This window comes from Rissa tridactyla, chromosome Z (genome assembly GCF_028500815.1).
Source record: "Rissa tridactyla isolate bRisTri1 chromosome Z, bRisTri1.patW.cur.20221130, whole genome shotgun sequence".
Lineage (NCBI taxonomy): Eukaryota > Metazoa > Chordata > Aves > Charadriiformes > Laridae > Rissa > Rissa tridactyla.
The window spans coordinates 78,478,024-78,494,666 of NC_071497.1; the positions used below are offsets into that span (position 1 = coordinate 78,478,024).

The 16,643-nt window shown below is 44.7% G+C and overlaps 1 protein-coding gene across 38 annotated transcripts in view; it reads right to left on the reverse strand.

The window, feature by feature from the left end:
• Positions 1-16,643, reverse strand: part of CELF4 (CUGBP Elav-like family member 4) — a 687,335-nt gene that overhangs the window by 155,503 nt on the left and 515,189 nt on the right. The window lies entirely within an intron of this gene.

Sequence of the window (16,643 nt, forward strand, 5' to 3'; positions counted from 1 at the left end):
CCAATCTGCAGGGCAGTTTTGGTTTCACACAAAACTTGGGCTGTAACAGCTCAGTCTTTCTTTCCAGTTCCTCTGAGCTCATCTGCTTGCTGCAAGAAAGACTAACTCGGCTTGAAAGACGAGGCAGTCTGGTGAGTCTGTGTGTCTGTGTACAGTATTTACACTTTCCACATTTAATCTGGGCTCTGAGGACACTCCAGGAGACCAAAATCATATTAATTAGAAGCACAGGACCAGCACTCCTACTGCTCTGGCACTATCTGCTGAGGGAGGGAGAGCCTTAATGCAGGAATCGTGAGCCTTGGCGTCCGGGAGACTTTGCTTGCAGCCTGTTTAGGGCCAGTGTAAAAGGGTTTTGGCTTTATCTGCCCTGTCCCCAGCAGACAGCCCTCCCCTACAGTGCCCTGCCACATAAATTCAACCTGACTTCACTCAAATGATATTCTTTATCTCTTGCCTGCGCTTGGTGCGGGCTGCGGGAAGCCTGCTCTGAGGTGCTGGTGAGCACTCCCTTCACCAGGGAAGGGTTTTTTGCAAGCATGGCTGCTACAGGAATGGCAAAGGCAGCCAGGAGAGGGGAGGCTGTCAGGAGCATGTGGGGAGTGACAGGTCCCCCGCGTGTTGCTGGGGGACACGTAGAGAAATGCTAGGAGGTAATGCTGCGTTGTCAAGATTGAAGCGGTACAGCTGAGCACGGCACGGGGCGATGGCGTGCGTGGGAGCTCGGTACTGCAGGGTGTTGGGGGGATGTGAGCTAAGAGGGACCCTGGACCTCAAAGCACCTGGAGAACCAAGGTGGGAGTTCTGGGCTGCTCCCAGCCAGAGCAGAAGCTGTGCCACAGAGCTGTGAAGAAAGAGCATTTCCTCTCCGGTGACTTTCATCCATGGATGAAATTTAATTTGTCCTTGTTGCCTATAGGCATAGCAGATTTGCAGAAGTTAGTAACTTCTTCAGCGGTTAGGCTGGGAAGTAAAGTAACTTTGTCCAGGCCTCGAGGAAATCAAAGGAAAAACCCAGGTGACCTGACCCTACACTCACATCCTTGTCAATGTGAACTGATAGCACAGGTCTGAAATGAAGCCTGCCGGGTTTCTCTCTGTGAAGTTGGCCTTTTGCTAGACATACAACTGAGGGAACAGCTTTTCCCACAAATGTAGTCCAATTCAAACCCCGAACAGGACTCAAAAGTGACCGAGTTGAAAACCCTTGACATGAAGGAAATAACATTTCACTCGGTGTAGTTTTAATTTCATCCCTCTGCCCTGGAGTCAGAGGTTTCTAAGCAGAACAGGGACTGTGGAGTGCATGTGCATTGTGGGGAGGAAACTGTGTGGGGAGATGCTGCATGTAGCTAGTTTCTTACTCTTAGAAGCCTTCATGACTTTGGGGGAAAGGAAAAGCAAAAAAAAAAAAAAGGTTTTAAAAGAATTTTTTTGAAAGAGGAGCTGAAAAAGACATCAAAACAGATCAAAGAAACTCATGGAAGTGGGAAAAAAAGCCAGCGAGAGGGAAAAAAAATAAAAAGAAGGAAAAGCTCCTGCAGTAACATTGGATGAAAATTAAGCTTCTCAGATCTGTTTAAAAGATATTCTGTTTGATCTTTTATATCTTCTGCTCTGATTATCCAGGTTCCTTTTGATGTTGCTGAGCCCTATAGAACTGATATGTAAAAATACACATACATATGAATTAATATAGTGGGTACACATGCACATGCACGCACCCTCTCACGCTGTCCTTGCTGCCTGTGAATGGGAGGTGGGAGATGCAGAGCCCATGGAGATGAAGTCACTTAGCAACAAGCTCCAGTGCTCTGGTCCTGTGTTGTGTGTCCCATGCTATGGTGTCCCTGGGGCAAGAAAAGCCTCCCTGCTCTTTTCCTGGGCAGGAACCACTAGGAAAACCTGCGCGATGAGACGCACAGGCTAAGGGTGGTGTTGGTTGACATTTTGAGTTAGGAAGATGCAGTCGTTTGTTGGCACACGAAGCCCAACTCTGTGCACCTCCCAAACCCTTGGGAAGTTCTGGACTGACAGTCATGATGATGTATGCCTGTGGAAAACAGTGATATCTCTCAGAGGCTGTTCAGAAAAAACCCACAGCCAAAGGGGCACCAGACATCTGGGCGTCTTGGAGCAGCTTGGGCTGCCCCACAGTCTCCAGCAGAGACGTCCCTCTTGGGCCTCTCCTGCCTCCCTACCGCTCCCCATGCTTTCCCAGGCCAGCTCCAGACTCCTCAAGAAACTGATTTTCTTTCTGCCCTCCCCCTATGGTAAGGGAGCGGGTCCGGCCCTAGGGCGGGTCACCGGTGCTATCAAGGAGGACGGGGAAGGATTTTGCAGAGCAGCAGAGACAGCCTCAGCATGCCACGGCCAGCTGCTGTTGCTCGGGTGGGAGGAGGGAGGTGGACAAAGGTTGCATTAAAATCTTCTTCTTGGCCAGGCAACAAGCCTACTTTGCCTCAGAGCCACCACCTGCAGGGCGCTTCTCACACTGGTGTGAAAACGTGACCACTTTGGAGGCAGCAGGACCCAACCCCGCCTGGCTGCAATAAACTCCATGTCCCCCCGGAGCCCAGGCTGCACCACACCGGCCTCTGGTCCCCACTGCCGCGACGCCCACATGCTTCCAAACCTTTAATCTGCTTACCCTCAGGAGGCCCTGTGAGGCAGGCAAAGTGGTGTTAAGCTCATTTTGCAGCAGGGGACACAAGTGATTTCCATATGAATATGGAGCAAGTTGGCAGCAGAGGTGGGACCCGCACTGCATCTACCTAGGCTCTTGCTCTGGGCAGGAGGGCAGCTCTCTGCCTCCCACCTCCACCTCTGTGTGCTTGGCTTTGCATGGCCAAGCATCAGCTCATGCAAGGAAAACTCCCTCCTTCCTGTCCCTCCTCCTCAGGGACCAGCGACTTCCACACCACCTTCCTCATCCCCCAGTCCTCCCATGAGGATGAGGCACGATGAAGCACTCCATCTGAATTTGGGCTCAAATCTATGTTTTCCTGCAATTTTAACACACTTCTAATTGTTATAAATGTTTGTAGAGGAGCGTAGGCAGCTGGGAGCAGTAGGTACAGCATTTTGGGTTTTCCTAGTTGGGGCTGGTACACTTGGTTGCTTCAGCCCCAGGGCGCTGGTAGTCTGGTCCCACCTCACTAACTGCAGTACTGTGTATTTATTCTCATTCCTTCTCTCCGTAGTCTCTCCCCCACCCTCATTCGGATGTTTCCCAAGTAGATCTGTCTACTGCCACTCCCCTTCTAATGCTCCCAATTTAAAGGAAAAAAAAAAAAGGAAAATATACAGCAAAATTATTTTAGTTTTACAGACAGCAATAAAATGATCAAAGGCTTATTTGTAGCTAACAGCGGACATACACCATTCATTGAACTAAGGTGGTGGTGGGGGAAACATTTTCTTCATCTCCCTACAAATGTGTTCCTTTTAAAAAAAATCAATGGAGGCAGATTTTTTAATTAAAGCAGATGCTGATCCTTCCTGCCCCTGATGCTGCTACATGTTTTGTTTTTGTTGTGGCTGTTGTTATCTAATCTGGGCCTTTATTTATTTATTTATTAGCCCCTGACAATAGGAGATTGTAGCTCTGATTTCCCTGCTAGACTTGGGGGAACACAAGGGAGGAGGGCTTGTCAGACGAAAATGTTTTTGTTTTTCTCCAATCTCTCTGCTACCCAGGTGAGGGTCAAACACCCCCTTCCTCGGGCTTCCCCCTCCTCCAGCTCTGTCGATGGATACAAAGGCTAAGCCTTGCTGTCTCCTTCCCTCCGTCCTTTTTACAGATGCAAATCCCCTCTGCTCAAGCTCAAGAGCATTTCTGGGAATGAAATGTGCTCCGTGGAAATGCCTTCATTTGAAAGTGTTATGGAGATCTGGAGCTGAACTGCTGAATGACTGACTTTTCTTCCCTTTTTTTTTAGTAACTCCTTTACTCCTTTTTTTTTTTTTTTTTTCCAGAAGAAAACGCCAATTTAAGGCTCCGATAAAATGATCAAGAAAGCCAACTTGAAAAATTTTCACCCTTCTTTCTGACCCATCACATCTGAATCTCCAGTTTCCTTCCTCTCTCCTTCACACTCTCCCTCAACGGCTCCCCTTATACATGAGATCAAAGGGTTCCCAACAAGGCTTTCATAATGAATGTCCAAAATAAACATGTTTGCTCCAAGCGTGCTGCAACTGGACCTAGCACTGGACTTTGTGGGGCTGGGCAGGACTGAGCACATGGTCCATTTCCTTTCCCTTACTGGTGTTCTGCCTGATGTCTACAAGGGACCCTGGTCTTTTGCTCTTCAAATTCAGGCAAGTCCATAGAGGTGGGCATTCACTCGCTGAAAATGACTGACAGTACCCAGCTGTTTCAATCATCCTAAAATCAAAAGCAGAGAGATGAAGCCTCAGAGAATCTAAAACAAGGATAGGTTCATCCTCCGTTTCAAGAGCTCCTGGTATGAGCTATGATCAGGTCATGACGGAGGGAGATGTCCTGTGCCTGGGCTTTCCTCTTCCGCAGGCCCTTCCTGAACACCATATTTCACTCCCCACAGATGCCTTTTGTCTATGGGACTCCCTGCCTGCCTTCATGGGTTTTGCCTAGACATAACCTGAGGGGTTCTCTTGACTTTCCAGGCGCAAAGGTGACCTGCATCAGCCAAAGATTTGGCCAGCGCATTTGTCTTTATATGTGTCAATAGGACATAAGATCAGTGCTGCAGGGCCTCGGGAGAAATTTGTCCTTTCTGTCCCCCACCACGCAGTTGGCCAGGTGCTGCCGACAGGGAGGGCTTCACACGCACCAAGCACAGACCACTGCTGGAGGCACAGTACCTGACCAGATGGATCGCTGGTCCCATCTGTTATGCAAACTTATACCTGTGTATGTGGAAGGAAACCGATAGTTGAAACTGCCCAGGGAGTGCTTTTTCTCTCCGTCTCATATGTTTCCACATAGCATCCATATATCTGTTTGAGCCTGACTTCCCAGGCTCTGCACACCCCTGACCTTCACTGCTCCTAAAGGCTGCCCTGGGCATGCAGGTCTTCCCAGCCCTACACATGGATTGAGAGGTGTGTCAGAGTGCCTAACTGCCTACTGCACTGGCCAAAATGCACATCATCAAAACAATTTTAAAAAATTATTTTACATTTTGCAAGAGTAACTCTCCCGACCCAAAATGGAACTTCTTTTCATTTTGTTATGTTTTGTTCCCTTTTCAGTAAAAGCAAGCAGATTAATAAGGGAAATTGAGAGAAAGCAAAAGAAAAAGCTTTGTTTAAAAAATGCCTCATCAGCAAAATAGAAGTTTCACATTTTCACTCAAATGAATTGATTGCGGTATCTTATTATTTGATAGGAGCATGCATATATTTCCATTCAATGCTTTACTATTACTTTTTTTCTTTTTTCTAATGAATAAAATATTTGACCCAAATCCTTCCTCACTTGTAACCCTGAGTAGCATTTTCCACTATGTCTACAAAGAAAACTAAATACTGATTTCAAGAATCTGCAGATTTAGAGATTTGCTTCTGAAAGGATGGGATCCATTTGGAGAAACATGTGTTTACAGCAAGACGTGCCTCCATCTGAGATAATCACCCTCAGCTTTCCTCTGTAGGGATCTGGTCTGCAAAGTTGAGGGCACAACTCCCATCCTAAGATAGACATCTACTTTCAGCCAAATCTCAGTTCGCCTGAAAAAGCACTTTTCTCTCTATATTGCAAGTCTTGACTGACTAGCTGAGATGGAAGGATCTACATTTTAATTAGATGTCTTAGATGTGGGTAAATTTAGGGAATACTAAATCTTCCCAACTAGTTTAAAAGTGAGTTCCTTCTTTAAAGCTGTTCAGGACACTAACAGGATTACGCAGAACCTGACGGGGCTGTGGTTTCCCTAAAGCTGGCTGCGCAACAGCACATGGAAATAAATGCTTCTAATTTCAGATCGAATGCCTATGGGCAGAGGCACCAAATGTGCACAACAGCGCACGATTTGTTATCTGCAAGTGCAAATATTCACTTTGTAGAGGAAACACTATTAGCTGTATCCCTTCTCTACTGAACCCTTCTTCTTTTTCTTAATATTATCAAGACCTTAAAATGCATAGAAAAATTATAAGTGAGATATAAACAGCTCCCCTTCCCCCACCACCCACACTTACATAAGCACACACATTCAAAAGAGGTAAACTATATATATCTGCGAGAGATAAAATCCACTTAAAAATGCAATCTGTAACCCTGTTCCAGCTTTTGCCTTTATCAGGTGGCAAGTAAAGACTTTCACACCAGTGGAGTGTAAATTCTGTTGATAAATTCTGCTACAATTTCTTTGAAAGTGTGAGCCAATAAAATGTTATACCTGGAGATTAAATTGTATCCAGCCTTAGTAGAACAGCAGTGACATCTTTTTGGTGGACCGGGGTTAGGGTAAGGGATTTTTAAGCATCTCTCTGTACCTTTCAAAGGGAGCTGAAGAAGGACACTTTATTCTCAGTACCTTGGGATAGGTGTGTCTTTCACTGCAGCTCCTTATAACTATCCATGTTTGGGTGTTATCATGGGAGTAGCTGCCTCGCTATATGCATCTTTTCTCAATTGCACAGTATCGATTGATGGTGTAACGAAGTTTTTGAGTGATAGCTCGACAATGGAGAAGTTCCAGACTCCCTCTCTCTCTTCCTCTGTCAGTGGAGGGGAAAATGTCTTATCCTCAGCATTAATTAAACTCTGTGAAGCCTGATCCTGCTATGGAAGACCTGTGGGTAGATTCAGACTCTCTGACAACGTGTTATATTCACTGGCTGGCATTTACTAGGCAAATAAATAAGAGGATCAAGCCAGCACTACTGTAGAGAGGTCAAGCAAAATCTTTGGTCTGTCTGTGAAATACATGGGCCAAGTTGTCTGCTCTTGCAAACCACCAGAGCTGTTCTGAAGCTTACTGATTTATGCTATGGAAAGAGGAGCTTCTGTAAAGGCAGTGTCTCATGATTATCAAAAATCTGGTGTCGTTAGCACAGTGCTGGCCACGACTCTTCTGAACCTCATCCAGTATGGTTTGGGAGATAGCACAGGTGGGAAACTGTTCCCAGTCTGCAGTATGGATATGGGCACCCTTTTTTGTGATGAAGGAGAGTGTAGCACTGTAAGTGTGAGCATACAACCTTTTGTTCTTATGTACACCGAATGTATCTACAGCGATTGACATATATTAACTGAGGACTCAAACTTTCTTTATTGTACAGATGCACTATCCATATTAAAAACTCTCTAAACAGAGAAGACGTACCTCAGAACACTGATTTTATATATTATCCCTGATTCTATATATTTTTGCTAAACACCTACTGCTGGCCACCGCTTGAAACAGGGTGTTGGATTAACTTTCTCTTTGATCAGAAGTGCTATTAACAACACTTATATTTTAAAATGTCTTTGTTGCCTTTAATGATAGAGCGTTCCTGAGCTATTTCTTCTAACTTTCCCACCCCCATATATACGCTCCTGCTTGATCAGCCCATTCTAACCACTGCATTTCTCCCCCTTGAAAATCAAGGGTGACTTTCAGCTCCCAGCATGATTGGAAAAAATGTCTGGCAGAGAATAAAGCAAAGAGTTGCTTTTCCTTTCCAGAATCTGTGTGGGAGGATGAGATTGGCACAAGTTATTGGCCAAAATATCACTTACGAGTGGCACAGCTCTTCCTAGGACAATCTCTTTCACATACCACTTACAATAACAACAATAGCCTTGGTATCATTTTAAAAGAGAGAGCAGAGAAGGTGTGGGGGTGGGAAGGGCAGGAATTACAGCCCTTATATTAATCAGATAGAAAAGCTCCGTCTCCCACAATTCTTTCATTAGCTGGCGAGACAGGTGCCCTCCGACCTCCAGCATCACTTACTTCCTTGGTAACAACTACTGCTGGCAGATGATCCCTCTTGTAGACTTCATCCATATTCAAAGAGTTGTCACATCCAACTGATGCTAAGAAGCTAATCAAGTGGAATTTTCTTTTAGTTTTCTTTCTCTTTTTGTTCCCCATTTTACTCCGTCTCTCAGGCTAGAAAGATAGTTCCCCACCATGCAGTCAAATTCTTTTGAACCCTGGGAAAAGGCCAGATCCATGGGGAAAGGGAGACAATCCCTTTTCTCTTCACACATGAAGTCTCTGATGATTTTTCCCTTTTTACATGTCAAGCGTACGACTGTTTTGCATTCACATTAACGGCATTTAAGAACGACCAAGCACAACCAGGGGCTTGACTAAGACAGCTGTCACACCACACTTGCTGTTTCAGGGCAGGTTGAAAATTTCCTGTCAAAACTTTTTTGAGATAGAAAGTTAAATTTCCAGTGCTGTCTAGGTTTTGGAGGGACACGGCCTTATTAAAGCATTTGATTTTACAACAGAGAGAAGATGAGGGGAGTTGAGTCAAAATTCCATTTTCCACAGAGAAGGGTAATATTTTCACTGATGTTTTCATTTTGCATGCTTTTTTCCCCATGGTAAGCCCATCAGCTATACTGTGCTTCCTTCCTCTGTTCAGAACCAGATTTGCCAACGTGGTTCTGAAGTATCTAGCAATAGCTTATTTGAGAATATTCTACGTGCATTTGATGCATTTTCTACAAAAATAGTTTCTAACAGAGATTTCATGGTCATCTCTTCTAACCACATGGAAAGACTAAAGTGAAGTAATTTCAGACATTGAGTATGAGAATGCTGAATCTGAAACACCAACTGCATAGGAAAATCTGACACACATATCCTTGATGAGAAAAAAGAACCAGAAGAATAATGAAGATGCCATTTCTGCACTTTTCCATTCTGAGATTTATAGATTTTGATCATTTGAATATTCATCTAGGGGGAAATCTGAAGCCATCGAGTTCAGATAGACAGTGAATCTTCATTCACAACTGTATGTCAGTGGTTGTCAGTCAAACATGAGGGAAAGGGAATCAAAGTCAAGAATTTCTGCTTCAGAAAATATAGAACTTTATTCAGTAAGAAACACCTGAAATATCTGATCTCAAACTTTTGAAAATGATGCATCATTAGACAGAGGCAATTCCTAAAGCAAGTCTCAGTTTTTTCTGAAAAATATTTGTAAGCAACTGACCTGAAGAATCTCTAATAAAAAAGCGTCATCTATAAACAATAGCTCTGTTACAATGCCACTGATTTGTACAACTCAGAGGAAATGCTGACATCCTCCATTCAAGCACTAATTTCAAGCTACTGAAAATGTTTTAAATCCTGACAGCATCTTCTTCCATGAGTTAATTCAAGGGGAATAAATGTGCAAAACAAAGGAAAGAAGGAAGGCAAAGGCACACTGTTACCAGACAAACACTGCTCCCACAAATCTCCCTTATTTCCACCATCTGCTGCGAGGCTTCTTGTTAGAATGTGCAATGCATAATTTACTCCTTGTGTCTTTCCTTTCATCATCCTGTGAGTACAGATTCTTCCATAGGCATCCTTGGTGTTACTGCCATTCCTGTCACTGGTGCAAACTGAAACTGGCTGGTGGATTTACTTACATGGGTGTGCACTCTGCGGGATTGCTGCTGCAACTTCTTAGCAGCCTCTGTCTTCATGACACTACTTCTGGACCTCCCTCTCACTCTCTCTTGTCTAGTAATGTCTTGTCTCATGGAGACTGGAGAGCTAAGTTCATTAAAATGGAATTTGGTGGGTTATTGCACGAAATTACCTCTATTTACATCTGCTGCCTGTCACTTTCAATGCTCTATGCCTTTTATCACTTAATACTTCCACTACATGTCCATGCCAACTTTCAGTGGGCAGCAGTTGTAAACTCAAGTTAGCATTGCTTGCGGCGTGCACTCCTTCCTATAGAAGCCTCCTTTAACGGTCTGTGTGAGCTGGTGTCTTGGCCAAGAATATTTGTTCATTGGTAAGACAGAGCTACAGCTGTGCTGATATCCAGAAATGCCAAGAATATCCATAAATGATTTTCCTAGGCTGAATTATAGCTCCTACACTGTTATTAACTCTTTGGCTACTGCAAAATGTCTTTGTTGAGATCAGCTGTGAAGCAAAGAATAAAACTGAAAGTAAGCTTTTGGCTGGAGTGAGCGCTGAACCTGAATCTTTCATATTTCAACTGGGCTGGGCTGCAATATTTCAACTAAAAGAGAAGTTCTGAATTTTTGCTTGTGGAATGCAGCTTAGCAGTGATTTGATGAGTGACTGCATAACAAAATTCACGCCTATAAGGCATTCAAGAGGTGGATACCCATTTGCGACCTCAGTGCCTTGAGTTAAAACGCTGGTTAGGCCCATGGCAGACTGTGTTGTCTACTGGCTGAGTCACAGCCTACAAAGCAGCATGTTATCCACATCTAGTATACACTCCTGGTTGCGCAGCACTGCTCCAGGTGCTAGAAAATCTTGACAACCAGCCCATTTTCCTGTCTAACCTGCTACATCCATCACCTTCACCTCTGTTTACTTGTGCGAGCAGTTCAGCAGAGACGTTGAAAGGATGAAGAGCAGCAGAGTGCATTATTTCCACAGACCTCAGCAGGCACTGGCTAATGTCCCACATCTGCAGAAGCTCAGGCAATTACATTTTTCTTCTCACTTGCTGTTAACATGACACCCAAACACCTAACTGACTACCACAGCAAAGCCAGGAAATCTGCGCCCATGAAAATTAGGCACATACCAACATGGGACAGCTCAGATGTGTCTCAGAAACATTGGCTTTAAAGGCTTCCTTACTCACACTTTCTTCCTGCCCTTTCGTCAGTGAGTTAACACAGCATCAAAGTGTCTGCCACCCTGATCTCTGACCATAAGCCTATTAAAATTGCATTGGAAGTTAACAATGAGGATGGAAAACAAAGATCAAATGAATAATGCATAAACAAAGCACTTCAATTAGATATTGAAGAAAATAATATAAATATATTAGATAGCAAAATATCTTGAATTATAAATTAGATTGGGAAATTCTTTTTTTTTCCTCCACTGGGAGGAAAAAATGAAAGGAAACAAAGATATACATAGTCTTTGATTGGCTGATGAGAATAAACTGTGGGGATATTTATACTTCTTTGCTGTTCAAGCTTAATGATTTCATGTGTTTTTGCAAGATAACACTTAGGTCATGTGATTTCATCAACCAATCGAGCTGCCAGGCTCTTCACTGACACTCAGTAATGAAGTGATATGGTAGGGTAGGACACAGTCACCTTATCTTTTTATAAATGCATTGAGTGGCATTTGGGATGCCTTCCTACCTTTCCAGTTCATTTGCATTACACAAGAACCCTCTAAATGTTAAAGCTTTCACTTGCAGCGGAAGTTTGACGCTTCCAGCGGCATTCAAGGATATCTGTCTTGGAGTGGCATAAAAATAATGATGTGCAGTTGTGTGTGTGGGGACGGGGCTGCGTACGCGTGTGCGCAACAGCCGTCTGAGACGCTCCGGAGCTGTCTCCGGCACCAAAGCAACGCGTGGCGTCCATCCGAGTTGACAGGCCTACCCAACCTGAAATCATCTGAGTGCAGTTTCTGAAATCGTTTGAAAGTGGAGTGTCAGGAAGATGTTTGCATGGCGGCTGACATCTCCTCCCGGCGTGGTTTAATGACATCCCTCCCTTGTCATAACTCTCACGCTTCACAAATAATAACAGCGGTGGAAGGACTTGGCAAGACGGAGTTGGGGGCAGGAATGGGAACCTGGGGAAGGGCTGGGAGGCAGGAAAGTGCAAATCACTGGAGACAAAACCACTTGAAAGGGCTTGAATCAGCCTGAACATTCGTACCTGCGAGGGTTGTGGGCTTTTCTTGCTTTCCACTTCGCTCTGTCTTGTTAAACAAAGGATACGGATTTTCCTGCCTTTGCCAATCAGCCCAATCTAGAGCAGCAGGCAAGGATGAAATCCTTCTCAGTATGGAGACCTGCCTATACTGTGCTAATTGTCTTTATGTATTTATTACAATATCTTTGGCAGGTGCAAGGAGGAAGAGGGCAGCAAACATGCTGCTGTGTGTGAGAGTTTCTTCCTACCTTCCCTGGGCTTCTGGCTTTGGTGGGACTGGGAGGTGGGTTGCATCTGGAGAGAAATGAAAATAAACACCGCAAAGCGAAAGCTGTGGGGTCAAAATGCTCCACTGAGCAAGTACATATGAGGGAGGTCATCCTCCCCCTCTACTCTGCCCTGATGAGGACACACCTGGAGTACTGTGTCCAGTTCTGGGCTCCCCGGTTCAAGAAGGACAGGGAACTGCTGGAGAGGGTGCAGCAAAGGGATACCAAGATGATGAGTGGACTGGAACACCTCTCTGATGAAGAAAGGCTGAGGGACTTGGGTCTCTTCAGTCTGGAAAAAAGATGACTGAGGGGGGATCTTATTAACACTTATAAATACTTAAAAGGTGGGTGTCAGGAGGATGGGGCCAGGATCTTTTCAGTGGTGCCCAGTGACAGGACAAGGGGTAACAGGCACAAACTTGAACATAGGAAGTTCCACCTAAACATGAGGAGGAACTTCTTTCCTTTGAGGGTGGCAGAGCCCTGGCACAGGCTGCCCAGAGAGGTGGTGGAGTCTCCAATTCTGGAGACATTCCAAACCCGCCTGGACACACTGCTTTGCAACCTGCTCTAGGTGACTCTGCTCTGGCAGGGGGTTGGACTAGATGGTCTCCAGAGGTCCCTTCCAACCCCTGACATTCTGTGATTCTCTGATTTTCTGAGTTGAGGGGTTTGAACTCCTGATTTAGAAAATCAGCTGGGCCGCCTTCCTACTGGCTTACCTTGGGTAAGTTGCCCCATGCCTCTGTGCCTCAGTTTCGCCTTTGTAAGACTGGGAGGAGAAGGCAGTGTTAGGATTGAGGAACGAAGATTAATCCCAGAGCAGACCAGACACATCGGGATGACATTATACATGTTACAACAGTGTCACATAGGGGATGGACATGGTTCTTTTAAAATGCCTCATCAGCACTACATACTCTCAATTAAATGCAATTATAGCCAGGAAAAATGATCAAGAGCTAACTGACAGACTCTATACTAATTTGATATTTCCCCCATTTCCAAAGAAAGAGGCACATTCTCCAAGCGTTTGCTAATTAACGTTGCCCACTTGTCAGTGTAAGACTGGGGAGCCAGACTTCTGCCCCCATTTTTGGTCAATTCAGAGCATGAGGAAAAGGCGCTGCCTCTGGATTCCTGGATGGGGATGCACCCAGCAGAACGAGCCACATCACCCACGAAGTCTGTGCACTGCCAGGCAGAGGAAAGACTTGTTTCTGTCAGGCGTGAAGGCAATGAGAGAGCCAAGGAGCTGAGGAACCAGGTACGCTCCTTCCCGCGTCTCCAGATGGCTGTCTCAGCTGTCTCTGCAGCCATAAGAGGCAGTTTAGGAACGGAAAGCCTGCACCTGCTGCTGAAAGAAACATGATTTTGTAGGTGCCTGGTGTCTGAGGGTTTCAGTGTGCAATAAAAAGATAATTTATAGTAATCGTAACAATCACAGGTGAAACCTTGAGGCCTTTAACAGTCTTTTGTGGGGCAGAACGACCACATAAGGTGGTGACAAGTTTGCTGTCTCAAGGACTGAGTAAATGAATGAACTGCAGTCCAAGGACTATCTCAGTAATAATACAGCAAAGGGAATGCAAAGACCCCCCCTTGCTTTAGCTAATACACCTCAGGAAGGGCTTCTGTACACCCAAATTTTGTCTTCTACCCTCCCTCCATATGTAGCAATCTTTAACATGCAGTCTAATAAGAATAGATGACTGGGGTTTTTTGCTTACTAACTTTGTCTAAAACACAGATATGCCTGTGTTTTATAGAAAAAGTTTGTTGGGCCAAATATGTCTCTGATGTAACACCTTTGAGCACAGTCGAGATCCATTTTAGCCACAGTGTCCAGCTATGCAAGGGGTATCTGAGGGATGCCTACAGCTCCTTACTGCCCCTTGGCCACATACACACCACAAGGTACATGAAGAAATCTCCCAAGCCCCTTTTTAAATGTCTTTCCTGCAGATGTACCGTGGGCAGGCACCTGTGAGGGTGGAGGGTGTCTTCTGGAGGACAGGAGCTTGCGTTTCTGCCTTTGGTAGCAGTGACTGACACCGTGGTAGCCTCTCAGGCTTGCACGTGCTCTGCCGGCCCTCCGGGAGTGTATTTACAAATTAAACGAAAGAGACAACAGATGCTTTCACGTTACTTCACAAGGAACTGAATGACAAGGTCAAGGAAGAGGAAAGAAAGAAAAGAGCTCTCTCAAAAGGAGTGTGTACCTCAGTTGCCAGGATTATCTTAAATGGGCTCACACCTACAGCACCGAGGGAGTCCCTGTGCACTGAGAAAGCCTGTCCTTTGTTCAGCTAGCATCCTTTCTCTTGCTTCTCTTGGCTCTCCAGACAGAGGATAAAGGATCCTAGTGCATTCTCCTTGTCCAAAAGGACTTAGTCCAACTGCTCTTAGTCCATCATTTCCCAGCGCTGCACAGCAGATTCCCTTCTCCGAAGCTGTGTGTGGGCGGATATACAACACATAGAGATTAGCATTTGTCCCAGTCTGTACACTGCTCTTCTACATTTCAGAGCTTGCAAGGAGTGCACGGGTATGTCACTGAGCAGAGCTGCAAAGCAAGGGAACCTCTCTTCTCTTGGAGTGCTTGCTGCTGGTACAAATTGTGTCCCCTGAAAACACTAGGGGTGGGTATGGCACCTGGTTGCTTTGCTGTGCCATGAACATGGTTCAGGTTGGAGGAGGTGTTTGTGAGAGTGATGGACAACACAGAGAGGCAACTGCAGCCTGAATTTGTTGAGGGCTTAGATCAAAGTCTGATGTAGTTAATAGAGTCTTTCCCTTGTCTTCACTGGGCTTTAAAGTAGTCTCCAAGCTCTTTAGGTGCGAATTTCTGGGACTCGTTTCAGCTAGCACCAAATACCTGAAAATTTGGAGTAAAGTCAAGTTGAACCATGCAAGTTCTTTCTATTACCAATGGAAAGATCCAGACTCCTCACTCCAGAGAGTGAGTCTACCCCAGATATGAAAGTATAACGTGAATTTAATGCCAGAAATTTATTCAAGTTACTGGAGGAAAAATGCACAAACCAGAACATCAGCATGAGTCTAGCTGAAACGGTACCAGCAGATACCAGAATATTCCGGTAAATCTTGAGGCAAGCTGAATGGACACAATGCAGAAAGTCTGCTAAATTATAAGTACTACCGTTAAGTGCAGAATGAAATCTAAAATAAGGCCTCTCATGTGGAGATCCCTGTGAATTTCTTACATTTCATATGGCTTGGCTTCCTCAGATGTCTCAATGACCCCGGCTAATGTTTCCTCTGCTATTCACCACATAACAGTACTGGGAAGAGTAGAGTTTAACTATAATTGCCAGAGGGCATTTAAGGTAAATACTATGCAATTCCTCATATTTAACTAAGTGTCTGAGGAGGGCTAACATGTCTATCTTAACCAATATCTTTAACAGAGAGGGTACCTCATACTGTTAGAGATATTTAGGATGAAGTACTTAAGTGTTTTAAGTAGATAAGTATGGGGAGAGTTTTGGTGGCATGTGTGCACTTTCTCTCTCTTTCTGTTTTTGGTTTTGTTCAGTCTCTTTTAATATAAAATCCACATAACCAAAGGGGGATTGCAAACAAAGCAAAGAACATAAATTTTACAAGTGAACCGAGGGTGCATGTAATTAAATCAGAATTATTGTTGAAAGGTTTGACTCTGATTCTTAATGGTGCTGCATCCCCATCTATTTTCAAAGAAATCCCTGGAAACTGACGGGAACTTAACACACTCTGAAAATTTCTTAATATCTTTTGGTCCAAAACACAAATTGAAAAAAGTAGCTACTTCATACTTTGACTACTTCATCCATAAGGGCTCTTATTCCTGAGCATCATCCTCATGCTTGTTTTACAAGTCTCTAACGACCCCAGAGCGGTTGGGATGTCTGTTCATGTTCGAGCTGAAAGACAGCAAGAGAGAGAGGGGCTGTGAAGGGCAGTCAGTAGTGAAGACAAGTTTTCAGTCTTCGAGCTCCTGAGCTTTTCTTCCTTGAGATGAAGGCGGCAAAGGGGCTATTCCCTGGCATGGGAACGAGCCTAGCGTAGTGGAAGAGAACGGCTGCTCACAAGCTCTTCTGATGCAGGCAGGTCCATCGGGAGAGCTCCTCCCGCATGAAAGATCTGTGCTGGCACTAATGAATTTCTTAGCGATTGATTATGGAATCAAAGCTCGTCGTTTGTCCTCAGTGGGCCTCAGTCTAATTTCTGCGTGTGTTAAAGAAGCAACTCATTTTTGTTGATAGAGATTAGGATTAAAACTCACAAGGGGAGGTGGGGAAAAGGATGGAGCTCAAAGCTTCCACCTGTATCTTCTCATCTTTGGAGCTTAGTTTAATAAACACAGAAAACATATGCAGGTGGCTGGTTCAGAAATACTTTGCCAGCATAGCAGCTGCTTAAAAGCTTCCAAATGTTCAAGATGTTTATGAACTGGGATCTATCTCTTGTCATCCTCCATCCTCCACACTCCCGCACACCTCCTCTAATTACAAAAAAATGAAACACTGAATAGTAAG